The following is a 17,956-nucleotide window of genomic DNA, read 5'->3' on the forward strand; positions in this document are numbered from 1 at the left end:
GGGCTCGTTCGTCACGCTCATTAACATCGGTAAATAATACATTATATTTACGAACACTGTCAATCAACCCATTTGTATGGCAGGAGAAAGGATTAATTAGCTGTCGCTGGCTAACAGTATGGTAGCCGTTACAGCAATCACTGCTTAACCAGATAATTTCTGGAGCTCAGGAACAGAGAGTGGGTTGTGTTCTTCAATTAACTCACATCAAATGGTCTGTACCAAATGTATTTGCTAATGATGATTATTGGGATAAGAGAACATCTGCTCTAATTAGCTGACAATGCCGGTTCCAGGCTGCGAGATCGGTCTTTAGGATCACCATGTAGCACTAATTAAAATGAAACACTTGCTAGAAGCATTCTTGAAGAGTGAGCACAATTATCACGTGCATCACATTATTTTCCTACCATCTCATGTCTTTAATTTATTGAGAATCCTTTTACTTTCTCCTCTTTCTCTCTCTCTCTCTATCTATCTATATATATATATATATATATATATATATATATATAGTACAGACCAAAAGTTTGGACACACCTCATTCAAAGAGTTTTCTTTATTTTCATGACTATGAAAATTGTAGATTCACACTGAAGGCATCAAAACTATGAATTAACACATGTGGAATTATATACATAACAAACAAGTGTGAAACAACTGAAAATATGTCATATTCTAGGTTCTTCAAAGTAGCCACCTTTTGCTTTGATTACTGCTTTGCACACTCTTGGCATTCTCTTGATGAGCTTCAAGAGGTAGTCCCCTGAAATGGTTTTCACTTGACAGGTGTGCCCTGTCAGGTTTAATAAGTGGGATTTCTTTCCTTATAAATGGGGTTGGGACCATCAGTTGCGTTGAGGAGAAGTCAGGTGGATACACAGCTGATAGTCCTACTGAATAGACTGTTAGAATTTGTATTATGGCAAGAAAAAAGCAGCTAAGTAAAGAAAAACGAGTGGCCATCATTACTTTAAGAAATGAAGGTCAGTCAGTCAGCCGAAAAGTTGGGAAAACGTTGAAAGTAAGGGCTATTTGACCATGAAGGAGAGTGATGGGGTGCTGCGCCAGATGACCTGGCCTCCACAGTCACCGGACCTGAACCCAATCGAGATGGTTTGGGGTGAGCTGGACCGCAGAGTGAAGGCAAAAGGGCCAGCAAGTGCTAAGCATCTCTGGGAACTCCTTCAAGACTGTTGGAAGACCATTTCAGGGGACTAACTCTTGAAACTCATCAAGAGAATGCCAAGAGTGTGCAAAGCAGTAATCAAAGCAAAAGGTGGCTACTTTGAAGAACCTAGAATATGAAATATTTTCAGTTGTTTCACACTTGTTTGCTATGTATATAATTCCACATGTGTTAATTCATAGTTTTGATGCCTTCATAGTCATGAAAATAAAGAAAACTGATTGAATGAGAAGGTGTGTCCAAACTTTTGGTCTGTACTGTACATATATACTCATACACATACACTAAGCCTAAAATATAAATAACCTCGTACTAAATATATGCTTATCAGTCTATAAAGGACCAGAATTTGTCAGATCTTTACTTCGATATTTTATGATAGCACTCGTTTGTGTCACCACTTAGATACTGTATGTAGTTCACCGAAGGGTCCTTAATATAATTAAAGACGTATGGGGGGATTTATCAAGCTTCTAGGCAAGTTTTCTTTGTTTGGCACAAGTCCAGTTTTTTTGCAACAAAATGTGTGACTTTTTAGCTTTTTCTGACACCCTTGTCACCTTTTCAAAAGGTGGAGGGGCATGGGTGGGAGGAGGCAGGCCATGAGCAGGACCTCTGTTGCCCAACTTCAGCATGTGGCTGGAGTAAAGTTTAGTTCTGGCACATGTGCCACAATTAAGAGGTGTGCATCTCTTAATAATTGTGATACTTCTCATGCCAACGCAGGACAAGTTAAGACCGGCGTACACAAGACTGGTCTTAATAAATCTCCCCCACAGAGTCTCTATACCACAGCCGTGTTCACGGTCTGAAATTTCTCCACTTGGTTCCATTGGTTTCTCTGATTTAAATCATGTAAAATGCACCAAAAACTCACTAAGCGTCTTCTTTATATTTCTTTATCAAAAATACTTCATAGTATAGCATTACAGTATTCATTTATGTTTGCAGTATATCGTTAAGTATGAACTTTATTATCATATGTGCTTTTGACTATGAGTCATTTATGTATGCACTATATTCCTAAGTATTTTGGATCAAGAAATATAAAGAAGGAGCTTAGTGCGTTTTTTTTCGTTTTTTTTACTTGAAGTCTGAACTACTGGAGTCAAGTTGGGATATCAAAGATTTTGCACCGTTGTGGTCCTGCAGTCCAACTAAGTATTGTTCTCCGATTTAAAAACCAGAAGAGCTTAGCTAAGGCTTTATTCATATTTGGATTGGAGGCAATTAGAGGAAAGCAGGGAATTCTCCAATCCATTCCATCTCATTTTTGACACAAAAGGATTAATGGTCTCAAACTGGCGATACATATTTTCATGTGACTAAATCCTTACGTCAGACCTGTTACATTTTGAGGTCTGGTATACTTGTAGCTGCAGCAACCAGACTCCTATGATTGTTAACCAAACTCATATCCCCAAAGCCCCTATGAGTCTGACATTGGCCTTTGTTTGTTTTTGACTGTATGGCCAAAGACACGAAACATGAATAAAACCCCTTAAATAATATAGATGCTAAAGTTTAAGCTACATCGGTGTAAATCAGGTCTAATACATATTATCAATTGTCTAAAATGCTAATGAAATTAATAAATAATTTTGGCATTTGGTTATCTCTACATCTATGTTAGTGCTTGACCACTGCTCTGCTCATGGCTGGGCGGCAGCTTGCTGTATCAGAAACCTACTCCCCTTCATTAGGGTTCACATAAATGGTGTATTGTGTAGGAGGAAGCCAAGAGAAAATGTTATTCTCCACAACCGCATTACCTTATTATCAGAATCACCCTGGCTTGTAAAATAAGTGATTCTACTAAATTTGCCTTGACTTTAAGTCTAAGAGAACTACCCTTCTGTCTTTTTGTATTATTGAAGTTGGAAATGAATTTCTAGGGCTGAGGGTCATATGGACTGCTCATTGAATTACTTGATATCATTTTTGGTATTGGCTGGTTTGGAGGATACATTGTAATTGTATAAAAGCTAATATTTTCTTTTTAAAATCTTTTTATTGATTTTATAAACATGAAAGAATAAGTGTACAAACAAGGAATGCAGAACCATTCTTGTACAAAGCACATATATTGACATCTTATGACATAGTTGAATACAATCGCATATGTGAGATTCGGCTAAGAGCGGTATCTATAATCTCAGTCCGAGCGGCACCATTATAAGGTGTGCCATAAAAGCATTAGGGAGGGATCCATATCATTGGATTCACCTACAGCAGAAATCCAGGACATCTATACCTTCAATCTACAGAACCGCACTGACACCATATGAGAACAGATGAACTCGAGCTTAGTTTAGAGGGGAGAAAGTGCCGTAAATAGTTGGACAGACAAATTGCTGGTGAGTGCATTCCGGAATTCCAACATAGAAACCGTACAAACAATAACAACCCACGTAAAGGAACGGAAGGAAAATAACAAGAAGGGGGGGGGAAGGGGATAAAAGCTAATATTTTAATGAGTGAAAGAAGACTGGAAAATAAATTAAGACAGTTAAAAAATGCCATCTCTTTTCTGGTATTTTCTATATTAGATGCTCATAATTTCAAGTGTAGATATTATTTCCAATGTTTGAACGTGAGATTGCGGTTGCGAATAGTTCTTTGGGAACATCTTCAACTGCATCCTTTACATACTGTTGTTTTTTTCATGTTTGTTTTGTGGACTCTCTCACCATTAGATCTGGTGCAGAGCTGTCTTCTTCTATAGCAGGAGCTGTAAGGTCTTTGGCTGCCTAATATCTGACCTGATATGTAATTTTATACGACACTTGTCTCAGTCTAGCATTTATTTTACCATACAAAAAGCTCCAGATAACACACGTGTTTTTTTTAGGGCACCTATGTTTTTATCTGTGGTATTTGGTAGGTCATTTTTGCATGCATATTATGCCACCAAAAATCTATGTACTACACGGTCAGGTTTCTGCATGCAATTTTAGAAGCCAAAATCAGGAGTTGATCATAAAAGAAGAGACAATATAAAGGACATATATGACTTCTGCTCTTTTGAAATCACTTCTGATTTTGGCTTCCACAACTGCATCAGGGCACCTGACTTTGTGGCTGTAACCATATTTTAGATTTTTTTTACATAAAAACTGCACAGACTTTCAGGCATGCTGCTTATTTTAAAATCTACCGCATTCCTTTATGTTGAGGCTTTCCCCCCCCAAAAAAAATGGTTTAATATTCTAGACAAAAACAAACAAACGAGGGTATAAATGATATATATATGATCATATAGCCTGTAGTCTGTGCTCTTTTTACTGTATTAGCTCCAGTATCTGTACTGTAACCTTTGAGTACTAATGTATTATTATACTAGTGAATGCTGCTGGTAAATAATGTGATAATGAGACGATTTGAAGACTTCTCCACTCCAGTATTATCATCTTGGGAGCTGAATATCAAGTGTTTAAGCAGTTGGATGAGATGAGAATTGCATTCTAAGCACGTAACTTGTAACTGTGCACAAATTCAAATTTGCTTAGAGTATTCCCAATTCACATTAAGTACCTGGAAGAAGACTCTGCTGCCTCATTTCATCATTGCAACCAACAGGATTTTATTATTTATGTAACCTTGAAGATCCGTGGGCTGATGCCTTGCCTTAGGAATCATAGATCACAGTAATGAGAGCTATGAAACACATAGATTGCTGTATACTTCTTTTTTATGTCCTTCGTTGCTTGTCTAGGTGTTTGTAGATGATTCCAGTAAGGAAAATAGAAGCTGTAATGGAAGAAAGAAGAGGAATATTTCATGTGAGCCTCACTAAGAACCTCTTTTGACTGAAAGTTTTTATCGTTTTCACGACTTTAAAATGTTCTTCTGCCCGGTTCTCCAAGATTTTAGCACAGGAACTGCTAAACTTAGGCTACATTTTAAAGGCGTGTTTAAAACCATGGCTGTGGAGTAATTCAGCATAGACATGCTGGAAAAATCTCCTGATTAGAGATGAAAGAATCAATTCATAAGAATTGATTTGTCTCATCAGGCATAGTTCTGCACTTGTGATGGGATGCTCCTGAGACTGAGGATGTCCCCCCTGCCGCTTGATTCACAGGAGTAGAGACTGTTCATGCTACACTTCCAGGTAGTTGTGCATGTACAGTTGCTGCTCCAGTAGTGGAAGCAGAGCCTCTGCGCTTGTGCTGAAGCAGCGGCACAGGCATGAGATTGTGAGTTTCGGCAATCATGTAACAAATACAGAACTTTGCTTAATGAGACAAAACCTTCAAAATAAATCTGCTTGTCTCTGGTCCTGATGCCATGCCTATTGATTGACTTGGGTCAACAAATATTAAAAGGGTGTCCTACGTGATTTTAAAGTGGAATTGTAAACTTAATAGAAAAGCAGCATATTACAGATCCATACTCCTAGAAACCAAAATGGCAGAACAACATTGTTTGCGCTTTATGGTGGGAGGAGTGGCGTGGAGAAGCTCAGCTCAAACAGAAACAATGTTGCAATTTTAGTCTGTCATAACCTTGTATAGAGTTTCAGTGCAAATCTATGGGAATGATTAAACAGTTTTTCCAGACATAAGCAAGTCTTCATAAATAACAGAGCTAAACCAGACAGTCAGAAGGTTAGTGTGTCTGTTTTTTCACTCCAAAACTTTGCATAGGTAGAAAGTCTTAAATTCTCTCAGTATTAGCTGGTTATGCATTAACCCTTTCCACAGTGTAGTGTGGCTATAGTGTAATAACAATGCAAATAAACAGGACATATTACAAGAAACATATAAATGTAGGACTGCCAGAGATAGCTGAGCGATGTACTTGGATATCTTTAGTAGTCTCCTCGAGACTGAATGGAGCAGCAGCTTGAATTTATATGGGGGATGCATGACCCTTATACGTTATACCATGGATAGAGGATATGTTTTAATTTTTGTACCTCCCCTTTAGGCCTACTAGCTATAGGTTTCCTGTGGAGTTTACTTGTGAGAGAAAACAAATTATTGATATATAAAAGCAATGCCATTTCTATAAAAATTTACTTCGATGTAAACAAACTTGAAGAAACCTGTATAAGAAAAGAATAAATGATTGCAGTCGATTCTGTATTATAAAAGTACCAGATATCGATATGTTTCATTAAAACCAACTGAAATTAAGCTAACATAAATACAGTATAGGCCAGAATAGCACCCATACATGCTATTGGTCTGCTGTGGCTGGCATTGGTATAGGGGCACTGTGACATGTTAGGATTAAATTGCCGCAACACTCTTCCAGCAGTACTGTATCTAGTGCATACTGCTGTAAAATAAAACCTTAGAAACATAGAATGTGACGGCAGATAAGAACCATTTGGCCCATCTAGTCTGCCCAATATACTGAATACTATGAATAGCCCCTGGCCCTATCTTATATGAAGGATGGCCTTATGCCTATCCCATGCATGCTTAACCACCTCAGCCCCCAGTGCTTAAACACCCTGAAAGACCAGGCCACTTTTTACACTTCTGACCTACACTACTTTCACCGTTTATTGCTCGGTCATGCAACTTACCACCCAAATGAATTTTACCTCCTTTTCTTCTCACTAATAGAGCTTTCATTTGGTGGTATTTCATTGCTGCTGACATTTTTACTTTTTTTGTTATTAATCGAAATTTAACGATTTTTTTGCAAAAAAATGACATTTTTCACTTTCAGTTGTAAAATTTTGCAAAAAAAACGACATCCATATAGAAATTTTGCTCTAAATTTATAGTTCTACATGTCTTTGATAAAAAAAAAATGTTTGGGTAAAAAAAAAATGGTTTGGGTAAAAGTTATAGCGTTTACAAACTATGGTACAAAAATGTGAATTTCCGCTTTTTGAAGCAGCTCTGACTTTCTGAGCACCTGTCATGTTTCCTGAGGTTCTACAATGCCCAGACAGTACAAACACCCCACAAATGACCCCATTTCTGAAAGTACACACCCTAAGGTATTCGCTGATGGGCATAGTGAGTTCATAGAACTTTTTATTTTTTGTCACAAGTTAGCGGAAAATGATGATTTTTTTTTTTTTTTTTTTTTTTCTTACAAAGTCTCATATTCCACTAACTTGTGACAAAAAATAAAAAGTTCTATGAACTCACTATGCCCATCAGCGAATACCTTGGGGTCTCTTCTTTCCAAAATGGGGTCACTTGTGGGGTAGTTATACTGCCCTGGCATTCTAGGGGCCCAAATGTGTGGTAAGGAGTTTGAAATCAAATTCTGTAAAAAATGACCTGTGAAATCCGAAAGGTGCTCTTTGGAATATGGGCCCCTTTGCCCACCTAGGCTGCAAAAAAGTGTCACACATCTGGTATCTCCGTACTCAGGAGAAGGTGGGGAATGTGTTTTGGGGTGTCATTTTATATATACCCATGCTGGGTGAGAGAAATATCTTGGCAAAAGACAACTTTTCCCATTTTTTTATACAAAGTTGTCATTTGACCAAGATATTTATCTCACCCAGCATGGGTATATGTAAAAAGACACCCCAAAACACATTCCTCAACTTCTCCTGAGTACGGGGATACCAGATGTGTGACACTTTTTTGCAGCCTAGGTGGGCAAAGGGGCCCATATTCCAAAGAGCACCTTTCGGATTTCACTCCTCATTTTTTCCTGAATTTGATTTCAAACTCCTTACCACACATTTGGGCCCCTAGAATACCAGGGCAGTATAACTACCCCACAAGTGACCCCATTTTGGAAAGAAGACACCCCAAGGTATTCCGTGAGGGGCATGGCGAGTTCCTAGAATTTTTTATTTTTTGTCACAAGTTAGTGGAAAATGATGATTTTTTTTTTTTTTTTTTTTTTCATACAAAGTCTCATATTCCACAAACTTGTGACAAAAAATAAAAACTTCCATGAACTCACTATGCCCATCAGCGAATACCTTGGGGTCTCTTCTTTCCAAAATGGGGTCACTTGTGGGGTAGTTATACTGCCCTGGCATTCTAGGGGCCCAAATGTGTGGTAAGTAGGTAAATGACCTGTGAAATCCGAAAGGTGCTCTTTGGAATGTGGGCCCCTTTGCCCACCTAGGCTGCAAAAAAGTGTCACACATCTGGTATCTCTGTATTCAGGAGAAGTTGAGAAATGTGTTTTGGGGTGTCTTTTTACATATACCCATGCTGGGTGAGATAAATATCTTGGTCAAATGCCAACTTTGTATAAAAAAATGGGAAAAGTTGTCTTTTGCCAAGATATTTCTCTCACCCAGCATGGGTATATGTAAAATGACACCCCAAAACACATTCCCCAACTTCTCCCGATTACGGAGATACCAGATGTGTGACACTTTTTTGCAGCCTAGGTGGGCAAAGGGGCCCATATTCAAAAGAGCACCTTTCTGATTTCACAGGTCATTTTTTACAGAATTTGATTTCAAACTCCTTACCACACATTTGGGCCCCTAGAATGCCAGGGCAGTATAACTACCCCACAAGTGACCCCATTTTGGAAAGAAGAGACCCCAAGGTATTCGCTGATGGGCATAGTGAGTTCATGGAACTTTTTATTTTTTGTCACAAGTTAGTGGAATATGAGACTTTGTATGAAAAAAAAAAAAAAAAAAATAAGCATTTTCCACTAACTTGTGACAAAAAATAAAAAATTCTAGGAACTCGCCATGCCCCTCACGGAATACCTTGGGGTGTCTTCTTTCCAAAATGGGGTCACTTGTGGGGTAGTTATACTGCCCTGGCATTTTCCAGGGGCCCTAATGTGTGGTAAGTAGGTAAATGACCTGTGAAATCCTAAAGGTGCTCTTTGGAATATGGGCTCCTTTGCCCACCTAGGCTGCAAAAAAGTGTCACACATGTGGTATCGCCGTATTCAGGAGAAGTTGGGGAATGTGTTTTGGGGTGTCATTTTACATATACCCATGCTGGGTGAGAGAAATATCTTGGCAAAAGACAACTTTTCCCATTTTTTTATACAAAGTTGGCATTTGACCAAGATATTTCTCTCACCCAGCATGGGTATATGTAAAATGACACCCCAAAACACATTCCCCAACTTCTCCTGAGTACGGCGATACCAGATGTGTGACACTTTTTTGCAGCCTAGATGCGCAAAGGTGCCCAAATTCCTTTTAGGAGGGCATTTTTAGACATTTGGATACCAGACTTCTTCTCACGCTTTGGGGCCCCTAGAATGCCAGGGCAGTATAAATACCCCACATGTGACCCCATTTTGGAAAGAAGACACCCCAAGGTATTCAATGAGGGGCATGGCGAGTTCATAGAAATTTTTTTTTTTTTGCACAAGTTAGCGGAAATTGATATTTTTAATTTTTTTCTCACAAAGTCTCCCGTTCCGCTAACTTGGGACAAAAATTTCAATCTTTCATGGACTCAATATGCCCCTCACGGAATACCTGGGGGTGTCTTCTTTCCGAAATGGGGTCACATGTGGGGTATTTATACTGCCCTGGCATTCTAGGGGCCCTAAAGCGTGAGAAGAAGTCTGGAATATAAATGTCTAAAAAATTTTACGCATTTGGATTCCGTGAGGGGTATGGTGAGTTCATGTGAGATTTTATTTTTTGACACAAGTTAGTGGAATATGAGACTTTGTAAGAAAAAAAAAAAAAATTCCGCTAACTTGGGCCAAAAAAATATCTGAATGGAGCCTTACAGAGGGGTGATCAATGACAGGGGGGTTGATCAATGACAGGGGGGTTGATCAATGACAGGGGGGTGATCAATGACAGGGGGGTGATCAGGGAGTCTATATGGGGTGATAACCACAGTCATTGATCACGCCCGTGTAAGGCTTCATTCAGACGTCCGGATGCGTTTTGCGGATCCGATCCATCTATCAGTGCATCCGTAAAAATCATGCGGACATCTGAATGGAGCTTTACAGGGGGGTAATCAATGACAGGGGGGTAATCAATGACAGGGGGGTGATCAGGGAGTCTATATGGGGTGATCACCACAGTCATTGATCATGCCCCTGTAAGGCTTCATTCAGACGTCCGGATGCGTTTTGCGGATCCGATCCATCTATCAGTGCATCCGTAAAAATCATGCGGACGTCTGAATGGAGCTTTACAGGGGGGTGATCAATGACAGGGGTGTAATCAATGACAGGGGGGTGATCAGGGAGTCTATATGGGGTGATAACCACAGTCATTGATCACGCCCCTGTAAGGCTTCATTCAGACGTCCGTATGCGTTTTGCGGATCCGATCCATCTATCAGTGCATCCGTAAAAATCATGCGGACATCTGAATGGAGCTTTACAGGGGGGTGATCAATGACAGGGGGGTGATCAGGGAGTCTATATGGGGTGATCACCACAGTCATTGATCATGCCCCTGTAAGGCTTCATTCAGACGTCCGGATGCGTTTTGCGGATCAGATCCATCTATCAGTGCATCCGTAAAAATCATGCGGACATCTTAATGGAGCTTTACAGGGGGGTGATCAGGGAGTCTATATGGGGTGATCACCACAGTCATTGATCATGCCCCTGTAAGGCTTCATTCAGACGTCCGGATGCGTTTTGCGGATCCGATCCATCTATCAGTGGATCCGTAAAAATCATGCGGACGTCTGAATGGAGCTTTACAGGGGGGTAATCAATGACAGGGGGGTAATCAATGACAGGGGGGTGATCAGGGAGTCTATATGGGGTGATCACCACAGTCATTGATCACGCCCCTGTAAGGCTTCATTCAGACGTCCGGATGCGTTTTGCGGATCCGATCCATCTATCAGTGGATCCGTAAAAATCATGCGGACGTCTGAATGGAGCTTTACAGGGGGTTTATCAATGACAGGGGGGTAATCAATGACAGGGGGGTGATCAGGGAGTCTATATGGGGTGATCAGGGGTGATTAGGGGTGATCAGGGGCTAATAAGGGGTTAATAAGTGACGGGGGGGGTGTAGTGTAGTGTAGTGGTGCTTGGTGCTACTTTACTGAGCTACCTGTGTCCTCTGGTGGTCGATCCAAACAAAGGGGACCACCAGAGGACCAGGTAGCAGGTATATTAGACGCTGTTATCAAAACAGCGTCTAATATACCTGTTAGGGGTTAAAAAAAACACATCTCCAGCCTGCCAGCGAACGATCGCCGCTGGCAGGCTGGAGATCAACTCTCTTACCTTCCGTTCCTGTGAGCGCGCGCGCCTGTGTGCGCGCGTTCACAGGAAGTCTCGCGTCTCGCGAGATGACTGGTATATGCGTGACTGTGCGCAGGGCTGCCACCTCCGGAACGCGATCCTGCGTTAGGCGGTCCGGAGGTGGTTAAACTCCTTCACTGTATTTGCAGCTACCACTTCTGCAAGAAGGCTATTCCATGCATCCACTACTCTCTCAGTAAAGTAATACTTCCTGATATTACTTTTAAACCTTTGCCCCTCTAATTTAAAACTATGTCCTCTTGTAGCAGTTTTTCTTCTTTTAAATATTCTCTCCTCTTTTACCTTGTTGATTCCCTTTATGTATTTAAAAGTTTCTATCATATCCCCTCTGTCTCGTCTTTCTTCCAAGCTATACATGTTAAGGTCCTTTAATCTTTCCTGGTAAGTTTTATCCTGCAATCCATGTACTAGTTTAGTAGCTCTTCTCTGAACTCTCTCCAAAGTATCAATATCCTTCTGGAGATATGGTCTCCAGTACTGAGCACAATACTCCAAATGAGGTCTCACTAGTGCTCTGTAGAGCGGCATGAGCACCTCCCTCTTTCTACTGGTAATGCCTCTCCATATACACCCAAGCATTCTGCTAGCATTTCCTGCTGCTCTATGACATTGTCTGCCTACCTTTAAGTCTTCTGAAATAATGACCCCTAAATCCCTGTTCTCAGATACTGAGGTTAGGACTGTATCACTGATTTTATATTCTGCTCTTGGGTTTTTACGCCCCAGGTGCATTATCTTGCACTTATCAACATTAAATTTTAGTTGCCAGATTTTTGAATATTCCTCTAGTTTTCCTAAATCCTTTTCCATTTGGTGTATTCCTCCAGGAACATCAACCCTGTTACAAATCTTTGTGTCATCAGCAAAAAGACACACCTTACCATCGAGGCCTTCTGCAATTTCGCTGCTAAAGGTATTAAACAATATAGTCCCAGAACAGATCCCTGAGGTACCCCACTGGTAACAAGACCTTGGTCTGAATATACTCCATTAACTGCAACCCTCTGTTGCCTGTCCCTCAGCCACTGCCTAATCCATTCAACAATATGGGAGTCCAAGCCCAAAGACTGCAATTTATTGATTAGCCTTCTATGTGGGACAGTATTAAAAGCCTTACTAAAGTCTAGATATGCGATGTCTACTGCACCTCCTCCATCTATTATTTTAGTCACCCAATCAAAAAAATCTATAAGATTAGTTTGACATGATCTCCCTGAAGTAAACCCATGCTGTTTTTCATCTTTCTATCCATGGGATTTTAGATGTTCCACAATCCTCTCCTTAAGTATGGTTTCCATTAATTTCCCCACTATTGATGTCAGGCTTACTGGCCTATAGTTGCCCGATTCCTCCCTACTACCTTTCTTGTGAATGGGCACAACATTTGCTAATTTCCAATCTTCTGGGATGACTTCGGTTGCCAGTGATTGGTTAAATAAATTTGTTAATGGTTTTGCTAGTTCACCGCTGAGCTCTTTTAATAGCTTTGGGTGTATCCCATTAGGCCCCTGTGACTTATTGTAGTAATTTTAGCACCTTGGGTGCTACAGAACCACTTTTTCTAAATGAAACAAACATTTCATGTCATTTAATGATTGACAGACAAGGTATTTTACCCCTATATTTCCAAAGAGGTTATGCAACAGCTGTAGAGTGTATTATACAGTACAGTTCTCTAATTGCTGTAGAACCTGCAATACCCATCTCACTCTCTTTTTGAAGACAGAGAGGTTCTTGTATCAATTGGCAACATTGGCAAAAAACACATCATGCCCATTGGCTGTATTAGGACCCACAATCAAGGTCCTAAAAAGTCCAAACCATACAGTACAATATAAAAATGCTTTGTGTATAGATTATTTGTTATGTAAAGAATGATGCCTGTACGTTGCTGAATAATTTGGGTCTCTCTAGATGTATTCATCCATTTCTCTTCATGATGAGCAGAACTGAGGCGTATTTTCCAGTGATTACATAAGAATGAATGGAGGATGATTCCTTTGTGCAATCTAAGATGCAATTGCTGTACTATTCTGGTTATAATTTCTTTCCATTTTGGGAATTGCATATTAAATATTTAAGCGTTCAGTTGTGCTTCTATAAAATGCAGGCGCTTCATGTTTGAAACGTTCTGGGTTTTTGGAAAGCTCACAAATAATGGCTGTAAAGAGTTTTCAAACTCATAATGCAGATTTTGTTGTATAATCCATGTCACTCACAATTGGAAATCACAGAAAAGTTATTGAGGGAACATATTAGAGAAAGTTGTTTTTTATTTTATTTTTTATTTTTATTTATATTTTGTAAATATACTTTGTTCTACCTGGTGGTTATTTTATGTAACACACACAATACTGTACATCACAGCTCCGGTATGTTGCCAGCACCTATCATCTGAGGTATATGCCCCAAACTATTGTTCCTCTTCCTTGATCGCTAAGGGACCATCACATGCAGCTGTAACCGTGTCATGAGGATCCAGATAAAGTTGAATACTATCCTGTGGCATCCAGTCTAATAGGCCACTGAAGAAGATGGGCCGCCACTGCGGTTTGCGCGTGGTGCACGAGTCATCAAGCTGCTTGTACAGAGTCCACTGCATATCATTTGAGCCGCTCCACTGGTACATAAGGGGGTGGCACCAAGGGAAAATTGTCATTGTGTAGGGCACTATTACTGTGGGGTACAAAAGGGGCATTATTACATTTGAGGGCACAGAGGAGACACTATTATTTCCTGTAGGGAAATAATGGTGTATTATTACTGCACAAATTTAGAGGGGTTAAGGGAGGTACTGTACAAAATTATTACTGTTTGGGGGCATAAAGGAGGTAACTATTACTCTGTGGCAGAATGGTGGTGGGTACTATTACTATATCTTTGTGGTGAGCACAAAGGGGGAATAATTGCTATGTGGTGGCACAAACGGGGACAGTTTGATTTTGATTTTGTGTGAGCATAATGGGGATCTTACAAACCCAGTGACATCTTCTTTGATTGTAGGCATGATTCCTCATCTTCTCTATCCAGCCCAAACCACTATGATAACTTCTGATGACAGCAGAGTTTGCTGCTGAGATATCTTTGACTCCTCACTTCTGCAGCCCTCTAGTCTCCACAGCAACAAAAATAAATTCAGACCCCGAATAAATACAGACTCATTAATACAAACACCCCCCCCCCCCCCAAACAAATAAGATCTCCGGACCCGTACACTATTACAGTTCTCAGACCAGAGCCCACTAAACAAATAAAGAGCTCAGTACAGACACTCTAAATAAATCCGGCCCCAAACTAGACCCTCAATAAATTCACACTCCATACTGTGCACATAATTCCACATAGAACAACGTATCTCCTCAGCAGTGCAAAACAAATACCACAATGCAGCACTATGCTTCATTGCTTCCTTTTTGAAACATCAACTCGCAACCAATATTATAATCCACCAATCATGGAGGTCAGGGCCTGAATAGACAAGACATTACATGTGATTCACTGGACATAACTGCACTGTATTCTTGTTTCACTAAGTAGAATTGGTATCTGATCATTATATGGTGAAGGCATAATGTAGAGTTAAAATACCAGACATGACCCTATGTGTTTCGCAGTCCGCAAATTGAGGATCCACAAAAGAAACGGATGACATCCGTATGCCTTCCATTTTTTTTTTTGCGGATCCATTGTAACAATGCCTAAAATGGACAAGAATAGGACATGTTCTATTTTTTTGGGCGGGGCTACGGAACGGACATCCTGAGGCGGACAGCACACGGTGCGCTGTCCGCATTTTTTGCAGACTCATTGAAATGAATGGGTCGGCATCCTATCTGCAAAAAAAAACGAAACGGAAACAAACAACGTTCGTGTGCATGTAGCCTTATAAATATGTTGTCATTATCTCTGTCTCTTGGATTGTTTCACAAATGTACCCATTGACAAAAAATAACTCACCAAGAAGGGGTTGTTGAAATCAAATGAACTTAATATATGTGAATGTAATGATGTTGTATGTGAGTACAATATTAGAGCGAAAGTATACGTTTATTGCGGAAATCAATTACAATAAAGGAGGCTCTACTATCCTGTTGGGCGGCCTCCAGCCTGGATACAACATGAGATACATTGGGCATGGACGTACACAGGTTCTGTATGGTATCCTGCAGCACATGTACTCACAGATGTTGCAGCTGGGACTTGTAGGTTCAAACAAAAACTTTCCTAGAAAAACGTAACTTTTACCTAAACCAAATAAAAAAACTTCATGGTGTCCTCCGGCAACGTGTTTTGCGCATACAGCACTTTATCATAACCCAAAGGAGGACACACAGAGGATAAAATTTAAAACCATGACCAGCCAATGAAGTACAAGTGAAAAGAGCGTAAGCAAGGGACGCCCAGCCTCATCACCTCCATGCATAATTACACCGTTGTATTGTGATGAAAAACCTTGATATGTGAAAATACAAAGTAACTGTGAGGCTATATAGATCCCCACCATAAATTCATTTGAAGTCCTAAAAATGGGCATCCCTTGCTTGCGCTCTTTCACTTGTACTGGTGCCAGAAGGTGGGTCACCCTGTTACAGGTCCAGGGTATATCAGTCAAGAAATGGTTACTAATATTAATCCCAGAATCCAGCATTGTCTGTTTTGCATTATCCAATTGAAGTCAATGTGTGGAAATAAAGCCACAACAAAAAGTAAAGAACAGAAAGAGTGTATAAATAATCATATAACATATGCTCCAGTCCGGGATGCAATCTAGTACCAAGTTCTAGTAATGATATGACATTCCTGTTTCCACTGGTACACAGTAGTTCCTAGAGCAAAGATCAGCAACCTTCGCCACTCCAACTGCTGTGAAACTACAACTCCCAGCTTGCACACTTAGGCTACTTTCACACCTGCGTTTAGGTCGGATCCGTCTGGTATGTGCCCAGACGGATCCGCACCTATAATGCAAATGCTTAGATCCGTTCAGAACGGATCCGTTTGCATTACCATGAAAAAAAAAAAAAAAAAAAAAATGTAATTTTTTTTTTTTTCATGATAATGCAAACGGATCCGTTTTGACTTTACATTGAAAGTCAATGGGAGACGGATCCGTTTGAAAATTGAGCCATACTGTGTCAACTTCAAACGGATCCGTCCCCATTGACTTACATTGTAAGTCTGGACGGATCCGTTTGCCTCCGCACAGCCAGGCGGACACCTGAACGCTGCAAGCTGCGTTCAGGTGTCCGCCTGCTGAGCGGAGGACAAACGGAGCCAGACTAATGCATTCTGAGCGGATCCGCATCCATTCAGAATGCATTAGGGCTTAACGGATCCGTTCGGGGCCGCTTGTGAGCCCCTTCAAACGGAACTCACAAGCGGAGCCCCGAACGCTAGTGTGAAAGTAGCCTAACTTGGCTGTTCTTGCAACTCCCAAATAACTTTTGTAACTGTTTGAGAACCAGTGCTCTAAAGCCATGTTCATAAATAGCGGAAAAAGCATCAAAAATATGCTTTGTGGCTGTTAGGCTAGGTCCACACTACGGATAGTTACACTAGTATTATAGATTATATTATATTATAGATACATATAGATTACACTAGTATTCACACTTATATACATATGCACAACAGTCAAATGTCCAGAAGTATGTGACATATCTATAGTTTTTATGGACAAATGTATTATAATTGATCCATGATGGATACATGCGTTTTCTTTTTTGACCAATAAAAGTCAATGACAGAAAAACTCCAATCTATGGGTATCCATTTAAAAAAAGCAATCAGTTGACATTTGTATTCAACTGTATATCTGGATTCATCAAAAAGTATACAGTGGTACCCATTTTGCTTGTAGTATAAATGAAAAAATAAATAAAAATAAACTTTACCTTAACTGTATGCCTAAAACTGAAGATAGTGTATTCTGAAATGTTCCCATTTTATATTAATAGTGCATATATAATGCATATATGTATGGAAGTGGGCCTATCGTAAGATTTGCCTCCTCTCCAGCCAGGCCCATGCTGCGGTCTGGAATGTACAGGCACCGACCGTGTGCCCTCCATCTGTGGACACGGACCCATTCACAGTGAATAGTGCGTGCACTACTTTTTAGCAGTGCAGAGGCATGGATAGAAAACCTACTGAAGCACTCCGTAGTGCTTCTGTGGGCTTCCGATCCGTGCCTCCGTTTCACACAGTATCATCGGGATTGCGGACCCATTCAAGTGAATAGGTCCGCATATGTGATATGGTGCGCACACGGCCTGTGCCTGTATATTGCAGACACGCAATATAGGCACAGCCAGGCAACGGCTGTGTGCATGAGACCTTCTTCTGTATATGGCCTGGACCTTTATCCAGTTTCTTTCAGCTAGAACTCACTTGCCGCTACCCCAGTATTGCATCTGTAAATGCTCTTTAAAATGATTTTCTGGGGTTCATATATAGATGACCTATCCTCAGGGTAGGTCATTAATATCTGATTAGTGGAGGTCAGACTCCCAGCACCCTTGACAATCAGCTATTTGTAGAGGCCATTGCCTGTTTTGCCCCATTTATTCTGTCTACTGCTTCTTTGTAAAATCTCTG

At 40.4% G+C, this 17,956-nt stretch overlaps 1 long non-coding RNA gene across 1 annotated transcript in view; it reads left to right on the forward strand.

Annotated features, from left to right (window-relative positions):
- The window catches only part of LOC120985959, a 1,109,413-nt gene extending 1,091,833 nt beyond the window's left edge, over positions 1 to 17,580 (forward strand). Inside the window, exon 3 of the long non-coding RNA XR_005775612.1 lies at positions 17,462 to 17,580. This is a non-coding gene — a long non-coding RNA (uncharacterized LOC120985959). The remainder of the gene's footprint in view (positions 1 to 17,461) is intronic.
- Positions 17,581 to 17,956: the final 376 nt, after the last annotated feature.

This window comes from Bufo bufo, chromosome 1, assembly GCF_905171765.1.
Source record: "Bufo bufo chromosome 1, aBufBuf1.1, whole genome shotgun sequence".
Taxonomy (NCBI): Eukaryota; Metazoa; Chordata; class Amphibia; order Anura; family Bufonidae; genus Bufo; species Bufo bufo.